This window comes from Rhinolophus sinicus, chromosome 1 (assembly GCF_057876585.1).
Source record: "Rhinolophus sinicus isolate RSI-liver-muscle chromosome 1, RSI-T2T, whole genome shotgun sequence".
NCBI lineage: Eukaryota > Metazoa > Chordata > Mammalia > Chiroptera > Rhinolophidae > Rhinolophus > Rhinolophus sinicus.
In genome coordinates this window covers 8,673,189-8,695,455 of record NC_142501.1, presented here as the reverse complement: position 1 = coordinate 8,695,455, position 22,267 = coordinate 8,673,189, and the positions used below count along the sequence as shown (strand labels likewise).

At 46.1% G+C, this 22,267-nt stretch overlaps 1 long non-coding RNA gene across 1 annotated transcript; it reads right to left on the bottom strand.

Moving 5' to 3' along the window:
• Positions 1 to 12,450: 12,450 nt before the first annotated feature.
• On the bottom strand, positions 12,451 to 20,935 carry LOC141570188 (uncharacterized). Its single transcript, XR_012494147.2, has 2 exons — positions 20,633 to 20,935; positions 12,451 to 17,715 (listed from the first exon to the last, which is right to left on the bottom strand). It is a non-coding gene; the product is annotated as an uncharacterized LOC141570188 (long non-coding RNA).
• Between the last annotated feature and the right edge of the window lie 1,332 nt (positions 20,936 to 22,267).

Genomic DNA, 22,267 nt, shown 5'->3' with positions numbered 1-22,267 from the left:
CTTCTCCTCCCTGTTCAGGGTGGAGAAGTAATCAGCGCTCAACACAGCCTCTTTCTTGGCACTGGTTGTGTAGGCATTTTGTCTGGATGAAGTGGGAAATTGTCGGGGCAAGGAGCTCTGAGGGCAGTCCCCCCATTCTGCGGTGGGGAGAGCTGAGGCAGAGAGCCAGAGTTTTGATTTGCACAAGCTGAGTTTTGAGACTACAGAGGGAGCCCCAGAATGGGGAAGGACGTGGTATTTATCCATCAACAGTCGCTTGGGGAGAAAAAGAGATAAAGGATTGGCTTCACCTGGGGTAGGAGATTATATCTGAGGTACAGGTGGAGAAGGTATCAGGAAGAGGTTGCTGGGGAGAAGAGCAGGAGTTGCAATCTTCTCTGGATGCCCTCATTCCACAGGGAGCTAAACCAACTCCCGGGACCATCAGTCGCCCACCACGTGGGTGGACACTGCATGCCACCTTTCACCTGTGTCAAGACTGTGAGCAGTGCACCTTGCCCTCAGAGGACAGCCTTCCATGACCAGCTGCCTGACCATGACCATCACCCACTGGCTGCCCAGCTGACGATCTTCTGTCTCGAAGCCTTGCTCAGTTTATGCAAAGAATTCCATATGAACAATGACGATGTCAACAGCCCACGAGACACGTAAGTACTCCCCAAACAGAGAGCGTCTTGTGGTAGTGGAAAGCCCACAGCATTTGTTTTTGGGAGGATCCCTCTAGAACTAGCTTTGTAAAGACAGTGGTGATATCTGCAGGGAACCCCACGCTTTTTTCCGGGGGTGAGGTAGGGAGGAAAGGCACCAATCCTATTTAGTTCTTGTGGGTGTGGTAGGGGAGCTTTGTAAGCCCTCTCTGGCACAGTGTCTCTTCATCCACCCACTTAGCTCCGTCTCTATTGCCACTTACCTACTAGTTGTTTATCCTCTCTTCCAGATTGCTTGCTCACCAGTCTCTTTGGCTGGCGTAATTGTCCCCACTCAGATCCACCATTCTAAAACCCAGTTCTAATTATGTCACTCCTTGCTTTTCATCAGGATTGGCAAACTTTAGCCTGGAGGCCAGACCTAGCCTGCTGCCTGTTTTTGTCTAGCCCATGAGCTAAGAATGGTTTTTACATTTTTTAAAAGTTGGAAAAAAATCAAAAGACGAGTAGTATTTCATGGCATATAAAAATTATAGAAAATTTGACCTTTAGTGTCCATAAGTACGGTCTTATTAGAACCCAGCCACACTCATTTGTATATGTGTTATCTATGGCTTTTCTCGTGTTACACGGACAGAGTTGAGAAGTCGCAGCGGGCTGATATGTCTGCTATGTGGCCCTTTTCATAAAAAGTGTGCTGACTTCTCCCCTAGGTCACATATGTAGCCCCTTTACCTCCAAAATAAAAGCCAAACACAAACTCTTTAACATGACCTTAGTTCTTCATAATCTGTCTTCCAGTTCAACCTCAGGAATGTTGAGCTGCTCACAGTTTCACAAATTCTGAGAGTCCTCCCACTTTTTAAAATATCCTTGCTCCCCTTCCTAGCTTGGCCAATTTAGACATATCTTTTCAGGCTCTGCCCTGGTGGCACCTCCTCCAGGGAGCCCTCTATGATCCTCCTCAGGCTGGATTAAATGTCTCTCTCATGAGTTCCCACAGATCCCGCCATCACATCGCCTGCCACCGGGCAGGGGGTTAGCTGCTGTGGAGAAGCCAAACAAGCTCATGACTTAGAGAGTCGGCTACATTGGGCAAGAAGAAGGTTGGTGGTAACCTGCAAGGAAAGTCTCAGTGGAACTGGGAGCAGAAGCCAGGTTGCTTTGGGGAGCAAGTGGTGTTTGTGGAAACTGAAGCAGACAGTGCAGACAACTCTTTCAAAAAGTGCTTTGGCTCAGGAGGGGCAGAGGCTAGTTGCTAGAAAAGGACTCAGAGTGGAGGGAGGGAGGTAAACAAGTGGGGATTCTTGTTTGCTCTTGGCAAGGAATCAGTAGAGAGATCACAGCAGCCTGAGAGTGTCTCGGAGCCAAAGGGAGGGCTGGCCTTGGATGGTGTCGTCCTCCGTTCGGGCTGCTAGAACAAAGGACCATAGACGGGGTGGCTTACGAACAACAAACATTTATTTCTCAGTTCTGGAGGCTGGAAGTCCAAGCGCAGATTCAGTGTCTGGTAAAGGCCCTGTTTGGCTTGCAGATGGCCTCACATGGCGGAAGGGCAAGGGTTTTTCTGGAGCCTCTTTTATAAGGGCACTAACCCCGCTCACGCCCTCATCACCTCCCAAAGATCTCATCTCCCAATATCCACACTGGGCTTTTGGATTTAAGTTGGGGGATACAAATATTCAGACCATAGCAAATGGAAAAAGGACATGTCTTCCCTTCAGGAGGGGACAAGGCAACCCATCAGGTGGGCACCTTGATGGCAGGCTGATGGGAGAGTTCCCATCTGAAGGCTTCAGGTTTCTGTGTGGAATAGAGGTGAAGTCGGAGGTTTGGGGAGAGCAGAGAGGACTTTAAATAGCCACTGAAGAGGATGGTAGGGTGCGCTGACGAGGAAAGCAGAGTAGTTGGTGTGCAGTACTGGGGGGGTCCAGTTACAGCTGACATCCATGAATTAATGGTACCAGACTCTGCGGCAGCATGACTTTCTCCAGCATAGCTCGGGGCCCAGGTGTACCGAGGAGAGGAAGGCCAATCAGAATGACCCGGCTGGGGTTTCCAGGCAGGTGCAACACACACAGACAGGTCAAGAGAAGTCAGGATGTTGTGGAGAGAGTGATCAAGGTGAGGGACTGTGGAATCCACGCGGGAGGGAGAAGGAAGGGAAGACAGGAGGAGTGGGGTCAAAGTTCACTGGAGGCAAACAAACAGGAAGTGCGAGCAACCAATCAACAGCTGGAAAGCCGAGGCCAAAGTGAGAGAATAACTCAGCGTGACATAATAAGGTCCAAGTGTTGGTCCTGCGAATGGCGGCTGAGAGGGAGGGAAGGTGAAAGGACTCAGAAGGCAAGGAGCTGAGCAGACAGTTTGTCTATTGTATGGGCCACAGACGTGGACATCAAGACAGCAGAACAAAGGAGGGACTGAGGAAGAGAGGAAAATAGGAAGTCTGGGCCTAATGTTGCCAGTGAAGGAGTGTAGCTGAAAGGCAGGAACTTCAGAGGAGACAACCAGGGTATTTAACAGATGGTAAAGAATGATAGTCTGGAAGTAGCCTTAGGGCAGTTGCAAGAGGAGAAAGAATGAGGAAAAAGGAACAGCCGGACAGAGGGAGGGGGATGCTGAGAAGTGGTGGCCTCTGAGGAGAGCAGTGATTTCTATTCAGAGGCTCCAAACGGGTGGCCTGCAGGCCAAACCTCAGTTTGATTTGCTTGCTCAAAAATTAAGCCAATATGGGGCCGGCCCGGTGGCTCTGGTGGTTAGAGCTCCGTGCTCCTAACTCCGAAGGCTGCCGGTTGGATTCCCACATGGGCCAGTGGGCTCTCAACCACAAGGTTGCCAGTTCAATTCCTCGAGTCCCTCAAGGGATGGTGGGCTGTGCCCCCTGCAACTAGCAATGGCAACTGGACCTAGAGCTGAGCTGCGCCCTCCACAACTAAGACTGAAAGGACAACAACTTGATTGGAAAAAAAAAAGTCCTGGAAGTACACACTGTTCCCCAATGAAGTCCTGTTCCCCTTCCCCAATAAAATCTTTAAAAAACAAAAAAAATTAAGTCAATATGAAAAACATCAGGTGGTTTCTCACAAAGAGCCAGATTGCTGGCCTCTTTCTATTAGATTGTTCGTGTCTGAGATATAATTCCCATACCACAAAATTCACCACTTTTACATGTACGATTCCGTGGTTTTCAGTATATTTGTAAAGTTATGCAACTGTCATTATTATCTAACTCTAGAACATTTTCATCATCCCAAAGAGCAAGCCTACACCTATTAGCAATTACTCCCCATTTCCCCTTTCCTCCCAGCCCCAGGCAACCACTACTCTATTTTCTGTCTCTATGGACTTGCCTATTCGGGACATTTCACCAGACAGGAATCATACAGTAAGTGGTGTTTTGTGACTGGCTTCTTGCACTTGGCATCCTGATTTCCAGGTTCATCCATTTGCAGCATGTATCAGTACCACATTCCTTTTTATGGTTGATTAAGGTTCCATTGTGTGGATAGACCCCATGTTGTGCATATATTCATCCATGATGGACTTTCAGGTTGTTTCCACTTTTTGGACATTATAAATGTCACTACTACTAACATTTGTGTACAAGTTTTTGTATGAACTGTTTTCAGTTCTCCCGAGTAGATTCCTAAGAATGGAATGGCTGGGTTATGTACTACAATGTTTAATGGAGGCACTGCCAAACAATTTCCAAGGCGCTGCACCATTTTACATTCCTACCATCAGTGTATGAGGTTTCTTGTCTCTCTTGAACCTTCTGGAGAGCTGGCCATGCTCCCCCAGGATGGCTGGGTCAGGGCCCAGGGGCTGGAGAGCTTGCCATGCTCAGTGTGGGCACAGGCATTGACCCCTTGCCACTAGCCCTTCATGCATTTTCCTTACTGGCCTGGCCCCAGAGAAAACCCTAGACCCGGCCAAAAAGAATGAGTGTCAGTGATTTTGTTGACTAAGAACTAGCTTTCCACAGCGCCAAGTAAAGATGGTTTGAGAAGGTGGAGAGCAGTGGGTTGTCAAGACCAGAGAGGAATTACAGAGCAGTGTGGAGAAAAGAGATGGCCAGAGGGGATTGTACTTCGGGGCAGTGAGCAAAGAACAGGTATGGTGGGATGAGCATCCTTGCCTGGACAGGGCAGCTGAGGCCAGTCAGCTCCCACGGTGGTTCTGGTGGGTACAGAAGGACCAGGCCTCAGGCCTGGTAGTTCAGTGACTTAGCAGCTCAAGGGAAATTTATCTCAATCTAGATCAGCACTGCCCAATAAAAATAGATTAAGAGCTATATATATCATTAAACTATCTTTATCTTTGTCAATCATTGAGCCTAAATGGTACCTCATTGTGGTTTTACTTGCAGTGAGATTAAGCATTTTTTAATAGATTTAAGAGTCATGTTAATTTCCTTTTCTGTGAACTGTTTGTTCATATCCTGGAAATGTTTTTTTATAGGATTTTAGTCTTTTGCACCTTGATTTATACAAGTTGTTTTTATGCTACAGTAATTTGTCTCTCATAGGTGTTGAGTATATTATTATTTGGTTTGTTGTCTTTTGAATTTGTTATTTTTCCAATGGAAAATTTTAAAAATTTTATTGTCAAAATTGATGACTTCTGAGTTTTGAGTCATGCTTAAGTAAACCCATCCCGCTGCAAGATTATACATTTTTAAAAATCTGGTACTTGTATGGTTTCATATTTTAGATTTGTATCTTTATGCTGTTTGAAGTTTATGTTAGTAAAAGTAATGAAGGAAAGATACAAATGCATTTGTTTCCAGATGGCTACTCAGTATTCCCAAAAGGATTTATTGTATACTCTATTATTTCCTATGTGTATTTGGATCTGCTTCTGGATATTCTATTCTATTCTATTCTATTCTATTCTATTCTATTCTATTCTACTCTAATCTATTCTGTTCTGTTCTGTTCTAATCTATTCTACCGATCTGTCCACTTGTGTCCCCAAGCAAAAAGTATTTTCAATGACAATACTTTTACAATATGTTTTAATGTCTGGTTGGACCAGCCCCCCTCTTTATTCTTCTTTTTAAGATTTTTCTTAGCTCTTAAAAGTAGCTTTTCTGTTTCTTTTGGAGAACCCATATTAAATTTATGAATTAATCGAGAAAGAATTGACATCTTTCTACTATTGATTTCCCTCATTTCCTTACACAAAGCTAGCATACTATATAATCTCTCCCACTCCTTGCTTTTTTTTTTTTTTTTTTTACTGACCAATATGTCTTGGAGATCCTTCCATCTCGCTTCATAGTAGCTGCGTAGTGTTCAGTTGGTAGCTGTCCTTTGTCTATTTAACAGGTCCCCTAGCTCAATATGGAATCCTTTGCTGTTGTAGACATGACTCCTTTTGCATGCACACACCAGGCTCAATCCCACCCTGGGGGCTTTGTGCTCCCTCCTCCCACCCCATAGTCACATGGTTCACCCCCTCACCTCCTTCCTTCTCCAGGAGGTCCATGCTGACCATCCAACTTTTCCAATCTCCTTGTCCTGCTCAATTTTTTTTCCTGATTGTAATCATCATCTTCTAACATACTTTATCATTTACTTTTAAAATTATGTTTCTTATTTGTTTCCTACCACCAGACTGTAAGGGTTTTTTTGGTTGTTTGTGTTTGTTTTGTTTTTATCCAATTTGTTTACTCATTTGTATTCTTGGCACCCAGAAAGGTATCTGACACTGAGTAAACATTCAGTAATAATTGCTGAATGAATGAATATACAAATACATTGCAAGATGAATCCCCATAACTGAGAATTCCGGATCAAAATGTAAATCTTCCATTATATTTTCAAACTAATCACACACACACACACACACACACACACACACACACACACACACACATTCACTCACCTGGGGTGCCAAAAAAACGTATACAGTGGCCGGCCAGGTGGCTTAGGCGATTGGAGCTCTGTGCTCCTAACTCCGAAGGCTGACAGTTCAATTCCCACATGAGCCCACTAACCACAAGGTTGCCAGTTCGATTCCTCGAGTCCCACAAGGGATGATGGGCAGCACCCCCTGCAACTAACATTGAACACGGCACCTTGAGCTGAGCTGCCGCTGAGCTCCCAGATGGCTCAGTTGGTTGGAGCACATCCTCTCAACCACAAGGTTGCTGGTTCAACTCCCACAAGGGATGGTGGGCTGTGCCCCCTGCAACTAACAAGGACAACTGGACCTGGAGCTGAGCTGCGCCCACCACAACTAAGATTGAAAGGACAACAACTTGACTTGGAAAAAGGCCTGGAAGTACACACTGTTCCCCAATAAAGTCCTGTTCCCCTTCCCCAATAAAATCTTTTAAAAAAAATGTGTACAAGTGGACACTTTGGTCAGCGTTGCTCAAGTGGTAGTTTGCCATAATCAGAAGTGTCTGTACACTGATGGTAACCACTTTGAGCACCTCTTGCAATTGCAGAAGTCAAACGTGACTTGTATTCATCTTTTGTTATCAGTATATATTGAGTATTACAATTTTAATCATTTTTTTCCTTTCTTAAAATGTGTATACATTTTTTTGGCACCCTCTGTATATGTATAATGGTATTCCTAATATTGAACCATCCTGTATTCCTGGTATGCCCCTACTTGATAGTGGTATATAATTTTTCAGGAGCTGCTGAATTTTATTTGCTAATATTTGGTTTACAATTTTTGCTCATATTCATAAACGAGGCTAGTCTGTGATCCTCTCGTACTACCTTTGACAGATTTGGGTATTCATATATAATATTCATAAAAGGAATTTGGAAGAGTTGGCCTGCCCTAGTAGTTAAGAGGGTGAATTTTGCAACTAAACTCACTGGGTTCAAATTTGGATCTGCCACTTACTGGCTGTGTAACCCTGGACACGTTATTTTACTCCTTTTGCCTCAGCTTTTTCATCTCTAAAATGGGGACAATTATATTTATATTCTTCACAGGATTATTGTAACAATTAAATGAATACTACACTTAAAATTGCACCTGCCACACAGGGACTCAATAAATGTAGGGCATTATTATTATCATTGCTATTATTTTTATTTCCAGGATCTTGAGCCATTCGAATGGCACTGTCATTCAGCTCTCCTTAAAGTGTAGATTGATTCACCTCATGACTTATTTGGACCTGGTGCTTTTTAAAATTTTTCCTTTGTGGGTGGGAGAATAGCTCTTTGATATCATTTTCATTTTCTTATGTGATATTTGACCTGATTAGAATTTAATTGTCTTCAAGGATCGATTCTGGTAATTTATGGTTTCCTGGAAAACCATCCATTTAGTTCAGGCTTTCTCATTTATTTGCATAATAATTACAGTTCTTTTAAGGTTTTTTATGACTGTGGTTATTTCCTCATTCTCATTTCTTATTTTGTTTGGAGTGGCCTTAAGAAGCTATTTTCAGTATTTCAAAAAGTCCATTCCTTACAGGCTTGCACTACTTAGCAAAACTGTCACATTTCCTGCTTTAAGCTAAAATGCTTTTAACAGGTGGGGTAATGGTCGTTACTGCCTGCTGACCTGAAGCTCTTCTGGTAGAGTGGGGTTACAACTGAGTTACCACCCCCAAGGGACATCTTGAGGATAAGGCAATTGTTCTCAGTAGATATCATTTTCTAAGCCGTGGATCTGTGGTAACGTGACAATGGTGGGGGAACAAAGAGTCCTTGGTTAATAACCATAGTCAGCTAACCAATAACAGTAGTTAGGAAATCTCTCTATAGTGCTTTGCTGCTTTACGTTAACCCTTGTTAGCTTGGACAGGAAAGTCTTAACTAGTTTAGCAAAAGAAGTGTCCCCTTCTTTTGTCCTGGACTGCCTACAGCTGTTGTTTCTAAAAGTTCAGTTAATACAGCAACTACGAGAGAGCCTCAGGGTTTCTATTGACTTTGAACAAGGTACATCTGGGTGGAGGTGTGGGAGAGTGGAAAGAGCTTGGTGTGACTCGTTCATTCTTTCTCTCTGCATTGGGGATACACATGTGAAGAAAGCAGATGAAGGCCTAGCAAAGAGTCAGGTAAACCAACATCCACTGCCAGTCCTGCCTCTTAATACCTGTATGATGTCAGCAGGTCACTGAGCCTCTCTGAATCTCATCTGCCAAATGGAGCTACCAACCCCTGCTTTGTAGGATGGTTGATAATGTCCAGAAGTCTCCTGGACATAGATGGGGTAGGAGCTACTCGTATGTAAATATTGTTCCCTTCCTCCTAGTCCCAGCTCAGCCATACAAGCTGTGAGACTTGGGAGAAGGTATTTATCTTCTTGGAGCTTCCATTTCCTCACACATCTATGTCTCTAAAGTCCCTTCCAGCTCTGGGAGCTTTGGACTCTTAAGGGTTAACTATGGAATCTCAGAGAAGCCAGGTTGGCTGCTCCTGCGCCTTCCTTCCCAACCAGAACAAACCCAGAAGTGCTAGTGCGGAAGTAAGTATGTTCCCTTAAGGAGAGCAACCCGCAGCCACAAGTTTTCCAGGGCAGGGCTGATTTCACGTGTGAATCCCGTGCTTGTCAGACCAGATTTCCTGGTTTGGCGCTTGGGAAATCCAGTTGCCCTAACCCAAGCTTGCAGGGGGCACATCCCTTTGCCTCTCTGAGCTCCTCTTCTCACAGAGAGCAAGTCCTTCATAGGCCGCAAGGAACAGCAGCTGGAGTCACAGCTCAGTGCGCAGCGCCAGGGAGCCTGGCATTGCGTGCTTCACAGAGGTGGGTTTTTTTTTCTTTTTAACTGAGGTGAAATTCACATGTAAAGTTAACTATTTTAAAATGTACAGTTCAGTGGCATTTAGTACATTTTCAATGTTGTGCAACTATCACCTCTACCTACTACTTCCAAAACATTTTCATCAGCCCCAAAGGAGACCCTGCACCCATTAAGTAGTCACTCTCCATTTCCTCATCCCCCCCAGCCCCTGGCAACTACTTATCTGCTTTCTGTGTCTATAGATTTACCTATTCTTGATATTTTGTATGAGTGGAATCATACGATGTGTGGCCTTTTGTAATTGGCTTCTTTCGTTTAGTATAATGTTTTCGAGGTTCAACCACCTTGTAACATGTATTGGTCTTTTGTGGCTGAATAATACTCCGTTGTGTGGATACACCACATTTTATACATCCATTCATTAGCTGAGGGATATTTGAGTTGTTTCCACCTTTTGACTGTTGTGAATAGAGCTGCTCTCAACATTCATACACAAGTATTTGTTAGAATACCTGTTTTCAACTCTGACATGTACTCTTCAGAGAATTTCCATTAAGCCTATTATGTGCCACATGTCCTATAAAGATCCCACGTAAATTTCATAAACAAGGCAGAATTTTGCTCCTGTTTTACAGCTGAGAACCCAGAGGCTCAGAACACTTTAGGCGACTTGCCCCAAGTCACAGTTAATACAGGGCAGAGAAAGGATTTGAACCCAGGTCTGTCTGCTGGACTTTAAACCTCTTGCTCTTTTCTACTTTGCCCTGTGATCACTGCAGCTATATTTAACATTGTTGGTTCATTCATTCATTCCTTCATTCATTCAGTAAATATTTCCCAAGCCTCCTCCACTCTCACTAAAATGCCAGGCCTTGTACTACAGATGAGGAGCCACACAGAACGGATCATGGGACCCTCCAGGAGGAGCTCAGGTCTCATGTCTTGGGCAACAAGTGTCCCTGGGGGCTTTGTAAACTTGCACAAGGGGGCTCCCTCTCCCCAACCACTCCTCATTAGCTCCAGTAAACAGGAGTCCATCTGAACTGCTGCCTCTCACTGAGAGCAGCAATAAAACAGCTCCCACGCTGTAACCCCTGGCCCCCAGGCTGAGTGAGGCTGAAGGTGCACACGCCACAGTATCCTGCACCTCACCTCGCCAGGTAAACAATCCCCAAGAAGGGAGGCTGTGGGTGTGGGCACGGGCCCAGGGTAAACTAGACAAGAGCGAGCGCAGGCTGACAGGAGGGCCGATTAGGAGGAAGTGTGGGCGAGGGGGAGGGCTGGGTCTGGAGCAATCACGATTGCCAAATGGGGAAGACGCCAGCCCCAGAGAAAGGGCCTCATCTTCCAGCTCCCTTTCCTCCCTAGCCCGGAACTCCACGCTCAGTCCCTCCTCCTGCCTGCCCTGCTGCGACTCACCCCCTTTAACCTTCCTCCTGCGCCTCCTGAGGAAAGGGGGGGACAACTCTGCCAACTAATCTCCACCTGCCTTGGCATTTCATTTTGTAAAAAGTCACTAAGGAGTTGGTATTCGGGTTGGGGTTTGATTAAACACACAGCCCCTTGCTCATGCAATCTGAGTGGCTTTCTTTCATGTTTCATTTAGTCAGCGCACATTTATGAAAGCTTCCTCTGTGCCAGACCCTCTGCCAGGCACTGGGGGCCTGAGAAGCTCGGGGTTTGCTGGAGAAGCTAGAAAAGCCATGGGAAACCACAATGCAGCCACGGGAGGTGCCTGGGGCTCTGGGGCCCCAGAGAAGTTCTTAATGCAGACTGGAAGGCAGGGACACTGCCCAGAGAAAGACGTGAATGACAATAAAGTAATGACAATCAAATGAGGCCCCAGGCTCTGAAGGGGAGCTCACTAATACAACTTATTAAGTGCCTACTATGTGTGGGACACTGTCCTTCAGAGGCCTGGAGGCTACTGCCTAGAATCAAGTCCAAGTTTCCCTTGGAAGGGAGGCATGGGCAGCAGGTTGAATATTCTATCCTTGACACTGTATCGCTGAGAGGTAGAAAAGATACTCCCATTACAGAGAGGAGCAAACTGAGTCACAGAGGTGAACTAGATCACTCCCTTAGACCGTAGGCTGCCTTGGAGGTAGGAAACCAGGCTTACCACAGCCTCTATAGCACCTGGGGCATGAAAGACTTCTAAAAATTATACACTGGTAGGATGTTATTTGGTGGAGTAACATAGAAATAGGTTGCCAAGAGGATATATGTTGTACAAACCAAATTTTAGAAAATACACAGGCACATACACATATTTTTTTTAAAGACTGACACCAGTAGACTACGAAAGTTAATAGTTGTTATCTCTAAGTTGTAGATTGCAGATGTTTTTTAAATACTTTACTATGCAAAATATCGGACATGTACTGAAAGATGGACAGAATAGGGTCGTGATCCTTTGTCAGCCCAATAGCCACCAACCCATGCCTGACCATGCGCCATCCATACCTCCAGAATGTATTTCATGTTAGTAAATTCTACACATCGTACCATTTCTTCTCTTAATGTTGCAGTGTGTGTATCTCTCAAAATAAGGCCTTTAAAAAAACATACATACACAACCACAATACCATTACAGATAAAAAGATGTACAGTTATTCTTTAATATTATCAAACGGCCAGTCAGTGTTCAAATTTCTAGTAGTCTCACAACTGGCATAAACACATCTTTTATCCTACCATGTCCCCCAGTTTGGATTTTGCTGATTGCATTCCTGTGGTATAATTTAACAAACTTCTCTGTCCTTTGTATTTCTTGTAAACTGATAGTTTAATCTAGAGCCTGATTAGATTCAGATTAGAGTTTTTAGAGCTAATTCATAGGAAGTGTGCGATTTCATTAGGAGGAAAATAAAGTCTGGCTGTCTTTCTTTGTGTGACATAAACAGCTATTGTCGTTCAATACTTGCAACCCCTCATGAATTAAAAGCTCTGAGATGAAAATCATCTAATTTGACCATTTTCTCTTCTATTATTAGCTAGAATACTTATATGAAAATTCCTCATATCACCTATTCGATTAGTCTGAATTACAGATCGTAAAGGAAGGGAGGGAGAAATGCTTCATTCTTTATTTACCAGTCTTCAAAATAATGAGTTGGTCCTCCAGCACCCACCAAAGGCAACAAATCAAGTTTTTAAAAAAGTATTCTTTTTATATCACTGTGAACTTGTGGATTTAAACATCTGATGAACTTTTTAGTCCATTGTAGTTGTTATTCTTACTGATGTTCAAATTATCCCATCTTTGGTCCGTGCAAATCTCTTCAACTTGGCTCCTGAGTGCTTTGGACACCACCTTATCAGTGGTGACAAGCTCTCTGCTAGCTGATGTTTCCTGGTGTTGTAGAGTCCACTTGTGTTCTGCCCAGGGCTGGACAGGAACCATTCGCTAATGAGCCCTGGTTCCTTCTAGAGGGAAATGGGAAATGGTATCTAGAGATCACAAGCTGGGTGCTAGGGTTATAATAGGCTTCTTCATTTTTTTTTTTTTTTTTTACTTTTTATTTTGAAATAATTTTAGACTTACAGAAAAGTTGCAAAAATAGCGCCGAGAGTTCCCGTATATCCTCTTACCCAGCTTCCTCTCAGGTTAACATCTTACATAACCATACAAAGTACAATGATCAAAACCAAGAAAATAACATTGGCCCAATACTATTTGCTAAACTACAGACTTTATTCAGATTTCACCAATTTTTCCATTAATGACCTTTTGTGGTTTTTTTTGCTGTTCTAGGATCCAGTCCAGGATCCCACAATGAGTGTATTTGTCATGTCTCCTTTGTCCCCTCTAATCTGTAACGGTTTCCTCAGTCTTCCCTTATCTTCCGTGACCTTGACACACTTGAAGAGTTCTGGTCAGGTGTTTTGTAGACTGTTCTTCACTTTGGGTTTGTCTCATGCTTTTGCATGATTAGATCAAGGTTATGCCTTCTGGGGAAGAATAACACAGAAGTGCCCCTCTTCTCCATGCATCGGGGGGTACACGATGTTGATATGTCTTATTCCTGAGATGTTAGCTTAATTATTTGGTTAAGATGGTGTCTGCCTGGTTTCTCTGCCGTCAGGTTAGTATTCTCCCTTTGTAGTTAATAAATATCTTGGGGGAGAAAGTTTTACATGATGCAAATATTCTGTTTCTCCACAAACTTTTGCTCACTAGTTTTCATATCCATTGCTGGATCTTGCCTACAATGATTATTTTTGTGGTGTTCCAACGGTGAATTTCTATTTCCTTCATTCCTTCTGCATTTATTAATTAGAATCCTTCTGTAAGGAAGAGTTGTTTCTTCCTCTCCACCCCCATTTATTTGTTCATTTATATCAGTATGGATTTGTGGGTATTTTATTCTGTGGGTTATAATCCAGTACTGCTGCTAGTATCATAGGCTTTGAATAAATTTTTCTGGAACAAAGGAAGGCAAGCAGGGAAGGACAAAGAAGAAAAGAGATTGGAAGTGGAACCTATCTGTTTTACTCATTTACGTTTAATAAATGTTTACCAGAATACACCACACAAGACAGGCAACATGTCCCAGTCCACTCATGTGCTGGTGGGAGTGACTTTTCTACAACGCAAATCTTGTTTGGTTGGGGGGTACCCCACTGCCCTGGGAGCCCCTGAGGGGCTGTTTCGGAGTCTGATACCCATCTCTCTGTCCTGAGCACTCAGCCTGGCCAGCGCAGACTCAGTGCATGCTGGTTCCTTTAAGTCAGACCCTGTGCCTCCTGAACCTACCTACAGCCCTGCAAAGTGTAAAAGCCAAAGGCCTTACAATGGTCTCAGGGTCACGCACTCCCTCCTTGCCCTCCTGCCTGTCTCCTCTTCTCCGCCCCTTGCTCAATCAGCTTCAGTCACCGTAACTCCTGCCTTTAAGACAGAGTCCTTGCACTGGCCTGGAATGCTCTTCCCCTTGTCGTCCTCGTGGCTCCCCAGTCTCTCTCCTCCTTCAGGTCTTAAATGTCACCCTTCTCAGCCAGAACTTCACTGAACACAGTCCCAAACTGCCACTTCTCCCACACTGCCTACTTTCTTTCCGCCATAGCACAATATATTTTTTCTTCAGGAGAAGTAGAGGTACTACAGTGACAGTTGGAGGGGGACAACTACAGCACAATGTGAAAACACAGAGCGGTGGTCAGGGAGTCCTTCTCAGAAGAGTAACCTCTAGATCCATCTAGTGCTAAAGGTTATTTAAGTGTGAGTGAGGTGAATGGAGGTGTGTTAGGGAGACAGAATGTCTTTTAGGAAACAGGTGAGAGAGAGCAGGTCACTCAAGGGAGCCTGTGGGTGGCCTGGATGGCCAGAACATGGAACCTCAGCATTTTGTGTCTTTCCAGTGTCTCCTAAGTGCCAGGTCCTGGAGACCCTGGGGGTGTGGGGAGTGGCATACAAAACAAAATAGCCCCTGCAGTCACCAGGGAGACAATGAGCTGATTAAATGTGTGAATGTGTAATTCCACAAGGAGTCAGTACTAAGAAGGAACAGAGAAGGATGTTCCCCAGACAGGTCCCCTTTAAGGTGAGTGAGGGCGAGGCAGTGGTGGGGATGAGGGGGCATGGTCTGGGCCAAAGGAATATTCCCTTAGGAGCCCTTGGGTGGAAAAAGCTGGGCAGCAAAGGTCAGACCTCAGAGAGATGGAGAAGGGATGTGGGGCCAGATTTTGCTAGAGACCCTGAAATGTGGGCTTTATCCCCCGACAGCCACTGAAGTGTTTTCAGTCTAGGAATGACACTGTGGGACTTACATCTGGGGGAGGATTCCATCCCCTCTTTTCTGAAGAAGTAGAGATGCCAACCAGAAATGTCTAGTTCTCAGTTTCTTTCTAATCACCTTTTCCCTTCAGCACTGTTTCATTTTCCCTGATTCCTGAATACTGACTAACCATGGAGGCCCCATCGCCAGCACCCTCCCCTTTACTCGTGATCCCACATTTGTCTTTCACGTTCGTTTTTCCTCTTTGCATTTATCATAACTTATATATTTGTGAGTGTTTACTTGTTTATAATGTCTGGGCCACCAACCAATCTTACACTGTTAAGATTGTGGACTATGTACTTCCATCCATTTCCAAAATAATATTCCATGAGAACAGTAATAATGCCTAACATTTGCTGAGCCATTACTATGTGACAGGCATTCCCATCAGAAGAGCATCAATTCATTTCACCCTCACAACTAACTTGTGAAGTTACGCTATTTTTTTATCCTCATTTTACAGATGAAAAAAAAACACAAAAAAACCCCAAAACAAAATGGAGACCTTTAATGTATAGGATCCTATTCTACAGGCCCTCCTGAAACACTCTTCTGTTTAATTATGTGTTAGAAACTGCTTCTGATTGGGATATATAGATTTAGTTCACACAGTTTCACACTTGGTTATAATGTTCCAATGTAGGACCAGGTTTTTTTAGCTCTCTACCTTCTATTAAATTATTCCCAGTGTTTTAGTGACCTGACATTTGAAAGCTCTGTTCCATTACATATTATTCTTCCAATTTATTTTGAAAAATAAAACGTCTGACTTTCCAAGTGAAAGGGGACAGCGTGGGGGAACTTTATTGTAATCTCAGGTCCCCTGGAATGGATTAGGGAGAAGAAGGTGGGAGGCATGGGGTGGCCTATCTCCAGCCTGAGAAAACTTTCTGTCTTGCAAATCTGACCTTTCTCTGGGGTTTAAAATTGTTCAAAAGCTTAAAAGACTATCTCACCCAGCCCTCCCTTTTTACAAAGGAGATAAGGCTGGAGTGTGCTCTCGGGTCCCAGGGCTCTCATGTCAGTCCGTGGCAGTGTAACTGGGTTAGAACTTGGACAATTTTTTGCCTCTCTCTATTACCCTCAGAGGGTCCTGCATTCAATGCCTGCTGACTAATGGATATGAGGCCTTCCAGGCTTCAGCCCTCGAGACTCTTTTCTCCTCTCTCCATCTCCCATTCGATCCCTCCCCTAGCTCAACTTGTCCTCCTGAGCATTTCAGAGACACTGAGCTTCCCACATCTTTACACTCAGCATTACTAGACATGACAATGGCTCCCTTCCTGTGCATTTCCTACTAGGCCATCAGCTGGGGCTCCAGGAGACAGGAGGGGTCAGCTTTGCTCCTTGTTGAGTCCCCAGCTCTTAGCTCAGCCTCCAGCTAGGAGCATAAGGTTGAAGAAATACCTATTGAGCAAATGGATGCTTATAGTGGGAGAATAGTGGAGAGGTAATTACAGTGGTCAAGGTGAAAATGAACTTTCACCTTGGTCTGTACTGGATCAGTGATGGTCAGTGGTGAAGAGGGTAGGTGAGGGAAAGAAATGAACCCAGATGGGAGAGGATTTGCAGAGGTAGAATTTAGATTGTTTTTTAAAAGGGGGAAAAACACATTATGGCCAGTCCACATTCTATTTGTCCCAAAGCAGTAACTCACCAGCGCAGTAGATTACTTGCAACCACAGAAAGGTTCTGTATAGAAAGCAATTGATCCATGATGTGCATTGTTTTGACGTTTCGTATTTTGGAAGTTGCCTCAGTGTGAAGCTAATAGGGGCCTGGGTCTGGTCTGGATGGTCCCTCACCTCTGGACCCACCCACCCACTTTGACTGCCCCCGCTCTACCTCCCTGGTATCTGAGCAGGTTTGGCTACTTTGGGGATGCCTGAACCTCTCAGGCCAGGCATGTGCAGGTATGGCTGATAGTCGGCCTACAAAATCACAGCTGCAGCGGCAATACTGTTGCTATAGTAACAGGGTCGCTTTTGCAGATTCCCTCAGACTGCTTCTAAACCACAGTGGGAGGGAAGGAAGGCCAGTGTATCACCAGGCGATCCACGGTCCCTGCAAGCCCGTGAGACACCTTTTTATCCTAAGTTCAAATCACAGTGGAGTGTGACAACTTACACTCAAATCCCAGCTCTGACACTTTGTCTTCACTAGTTACCTCGTTTATCTCAACTGTAAAATAGAAATGTGAGAATTAAATGAGATTATACATAGAACGCCTCTAGCACATGTGGTAAATGTTAGCCAATATTAAATTACCTCAGACACATACCTCCTGCTCCGTCCTCTGCAGAAAAGTTTGACGGGAAACCCAGTGGCGCTCTTACCCAGCAAAGCCACACTGAGGTATACAGGACTATTTTCTGGGATGGTCTAAAGAGCTGGCCCGGCCCGGTGGCTCAGGTGGTTGGAGCTCTATGCTCCTAACGCTGAAGGCTGCTGGTTCGATTCCCACATGGGCCAGTGCCAAATGACTCAGTCGGTTGGAGCACAGGCTGTCAACCACAAGGTTGCCGGTTCGACTCCCACAAGGAATGGTGGGCTGCACCCCCTGCAACGAAGATTGAAAGGACAACAACTTGCCTTGGAAAAAGTCCCCAATAAAGTCCTGTTCCCCTTCCCCAATAAAAATCTTTAAATAAATAAATGAACAAAAAATAAAAATAAAGAGCCAGCCTGAGATAAGAGAGGGAAGGTTGTTCTTACACAGCAACTCCCTCTGTCTGGCCAGGGGCTTCCTGGACCCTTAAGTGACTGGCATAGCAAGTGACTGGCATAGCTCCCACCCTAGAGCTGCTGTTGGTCTTCTCTGCTGATGTTGGGTAGGAGTGCAACCAGATTATGATATTTGCTTGAGATGTATTTTGGAAACTCACTGGAGACCAGAGGGACAAGCTGGTTCAAACTGCAGCCATCATTCATTTATTCATTTATTCTTTCATTCATTTCATTCATTCCACTCACTCAACACATACTGTGCTGGACGTTAGGGAGTCCATGCGTAGTAAGTCAGCCCTGGCTTCAAGGAACACACAGCAGTTGCAGAGGAACCAGAAGAGCAAACATGCGACAACCACTTACGAGCATCCAGGCCATTGGGCCTTGCCTGGGGAGGCAGGTAGCACAGTGGGCACCTGACGTGGAGGCCCAGCTGTGCAAGGCAAGGAAGTGAGAACTGTTGTTTTGCTGTGTGTCTTTATGCCTGTAGTGGGGTGGCTACAAAACAGGCTGAGTATGTGGCCCAGAGCCTTGTAAGCCGCCTAGAGCAGTGTGGATTTCATTCAGAGGACAAAGGGCCCACTCCCCAGGGGTTTTAAAGATGTAATTTGCTTTTTTGGGAGTTGTAGGATAGAGATGGATTAAAAAGGGAGAACTGGCAATTGGGGTTGCTGGGGGGGGGGAGCTCCCTGTGGTGATCTGGGGAACCATGGTGAGACCTAGATGGATTTGAGTGACAATTAGGGGTAGAATCAGTAGGACCTGGACCCAGACTGAGTTGATGGTCCTTCAAGCTTCCAGAACGACAGCGCAAGCCCCTGTGCTGACTCTAGCCCCTGCACTGGGAGTGCCAGGCCAGTCAGCTGCCACTGGAGTTGTGTAAGCCCAGCAGGGCAGAGTGGGAAGCCCACTGCCTCCAGAGTCTAACAGCACCACGATCCAGCCTGGGTGTGGCTGAACTGCCTGAATGACCTGGCTATGTCCCCTCTAATGTGAGAGCTTGAACTTAGCATTGAGCCTACAACCTGGCATAGCAGAGACACTCAGTAAACAGTATCTGGGATTATTAATTTGTTATGACTCCATGGGGCGCACTCAGGGGGAGACAAAAGAAGACTTCCTCCATTCACCCAATATTCACCCACAACACCATGGGGACAGGCCCTGGACCAACTAAGCCATAAGTTGAAATTCCTGTGGGAAGGAAGAAGATATCAGGCATTAAGCACCACAGGACTTAGGAAAGTTGGGGGGAAAGGAGTTCCCGCCAGAGCTCTTCACAATGCAGAGGTGGCAAGAAGAAAGGATCTTTCAGCCTACAGAAGGGTCAGAGGTCGGTTTCTCAAAGTCTAACCTGAGTATCTCACCATAATTTGGGAGGAACACCAAAAGTATTCGGGCCACGTGGCCTTTTAAAAAACATGTCAGGGGGCAAATACTCCAAGTGCAGGCTACGACTTGGAGACTCTGGGCCCTGACACACAGAAGTGTTCAGGGCAGGACAGGGCCCCTGGCGGGCGGGCTTCCGGCAGCTTCCAGGGCCTACTTCCTGGTCCAAAGGAAAGAGTCAGGTCTTTTATTGGCTTCTCCAGGCCAGCCTGCTGCCTCCATCACTGCAGCCTCCGCCCAGTACAGGCCTGGTGCCAGAAGCCTCAGAATAGCTAATGGGAGGAAGGAATGAAAACCCGTGTGACTGGGTTTGTCCCAGACTGAAGTGTTTAATGGCATGTTTGCCAGGTTTGTGCCCAGCGTTTCCTTCGGGGCAAGGAGGCCAGGAAGGTTTGCTGGGCAGTACAGGGGGCCAAGCACAAATGATCTATTTTAAACTGCCATTCCCACTATACAGACTAGGAAACTGAGGTGCAGTGGCGACTTGCTGAGGTCACACACATCCTGTGTGCACACACAGCCTGCCTGTTCCTAAACCAGTGTCCCACCTACTCTGTTCCTGTACCTTTGACCTCAAACGCCAATATTGAGGTGGGGGTAGGCTCATCAGTTCCGTGGTTGGAAGGAATGAATGACTCAACCGTCCAGCCTGAGTCTCCAGTACCCAGCCTTCGGCTTTGCCAGTTTCCTTACAGCAGCCACCACCGTTACCCTGGCCTCTGGCTGAATCCCCTGTCCTTCAATGCTGCGCCCAATACCCAGCTCTGAAATACCCTGCTGGTGGATAGGGAAACCACCGGCACATACTACGTGCCCCTGTGCTTTGTAGTCAGGCCCCCATGGTCACACCTGGCTGAAGTCGGGACACCGACGCCATTTCTGGAGGCAGTGTGTAAAGGGGACGCTCCTGCAGCCCTGCTTGGGACGCGTTTGTTTTTAAATAAACAAGTGTTTTCTCCGGACTCCAAAGGCGTATGGGCCGCCGAAGGCCAGGGGCTTGAAAAGGGAACTCGAACGTAAAAACAAAACCGGAGTGGTTTCATTTACCCAGACCAGGAGACACAAAAGCCACCTTGCGCGGGTGGCCTAGGCGCAGGTCTCGGCTCCGGGAGGCGGCGCTGACATTCCGAAGCGCGTCCTCCCGGCCTGGCCACCGGCGCCCAGGGTACTTCCGCAGAGGGGGAAGGACGATCTGGGCGGCGGAGGCCGGCTGGGGCCAGCCACACCCAGACACCTGGGCCCCTGGCGCGCTGGCGTCCTGGAGGCGGAGGAGCCAGGTCTGGGTGTGGCAACCCCGGTGGCACCGCCCTCCCAACCTGGGGGCAGGCTGGCCCACCTCGCCCTCCGGCTCTCTTTCTAACCTTTGTTGTGGCTTAAACGGAGAACCTTTCGGCCCAACGGGGATCCGAACCCCGGGGGTTCTGCGTCAATCCTGAACTTTCGCCGAGCCTCTTCGCCAGCTTTCGGTCGCCGTGCTAAACCCGCCCGAGAGCAGCTAGTCGCCAGCCTGCAGTGGGGGCAGGGGAGGGAGGCGCCCGTGGTCCCTGCGGCTACACGTGCAGGGCCCCTGCCGGGGCGGAGCTCCGGCTGGGGGTAGCTGCATTCTCTCCGGCTCACACAAAGGTGTGCTGGGCGCCGGAGCTGCCGTAGTGAGCACAACTAGAAAAACCCCTGGGCCCTGCGTGGTGGAGCTCCGGAGTGATTAGCTCTCAGTGCTGCACTAACAGTGGTTAATAACTCTAAGCCCTCACCAAACGTAACTAAGATCTGTCCTTAAGAACCGGATAAAAGAGTTCCTGCCCATAAAGTCGGTTACAGAGGAGTTGGTAATCTTGGGTATTCTGTTTAATTTTTTTATGGAGAATTTTGAACATAAACGAAAGTCGTGACGGTAAAATAAGCCCCCAGGTGTGCATCACCCAGATAGAATTACCAACGCTCGACATTCTGGTTTTGTCTCTCCCTTGCTCCCCACTAACCGCCCCTCCCTATTATTTATTATGAAACAAATTCAGGGCATCAGGCCAGTTTGCCCCCTGAAATAATCACTGGGTTTTGATGAAAAGCCCACTGTTTGTTTAGAAAACTTTATTTTAAAGCTGAGTAGATTAAAATGTTAAGGAGTGGAGATAAAGATGTTGACAGGAGTGGAGATGGAGATAAAGGAGATAAAAACAGTGAAAGGAGTGGATTGACTGAAGTGATTGATGGATGAAAGCCCTAGTGATGTTTTCTGGGACACCAGGTTGCCCAGGTGAGAGCTTGAGCAGACAGAAGTCAGTGAGGACCCAGCTGGTGAGAAGAGGTGAGATTCAGGCCACTAACTGAAGGTAGAAGTGACCAGATTTGCTGACGGGTTGCGGGTGGGGGAGTGAGAGGGGAGGATACTGTTGAGGATACCTTGAGAGAAGCTTCAAGGATGGGAAACTGGGTGGATGTCAGTGTAGACTAGGGAAGGGGAAGATGTAGGAGAATGGAGGAAATCAAAATAGGGGTTGGCCATGTTACAAATGACCTGCCATTTAGATATCCAAGTGGGAATATCACAACGGTAGGAGTTTAAAGAGAAGCCTCAGATTGGGGGCGGCTGGTTAGCTCAGTTGATTGGAGCACGGTGCTCTTAACAACAAGGTTGCCGGTGTGATCCCCACATGGGCCACTGTGAGCTGCACCCTCCTTAACTAGATTGAAACAACTATGTGATTTGGAGCTGATGGGTCCTGGAAAAACACACTTAAATAATAAATTTAAAAAGTTTAAAAAAAAAAAAAAAGGAATTCTCAAATGAGAGTAGGACTAGAGATACAAAGCCGGGAGCTGAAGGCATGTAGTGTATTCCAAACCATGGAGTTGGTGTGAATAGTAGCCAATGAAGTTGGAGGAAAACTGGGAGAGTGTGATCTCTCAAAAGTCAAGGGAAGAAAGTGTTCCAAGGAAGAGGGAGGGACCAACAGTGTGAAATGCCACTGAGCGGTCAAGGGAGAAGAGGACAAAAA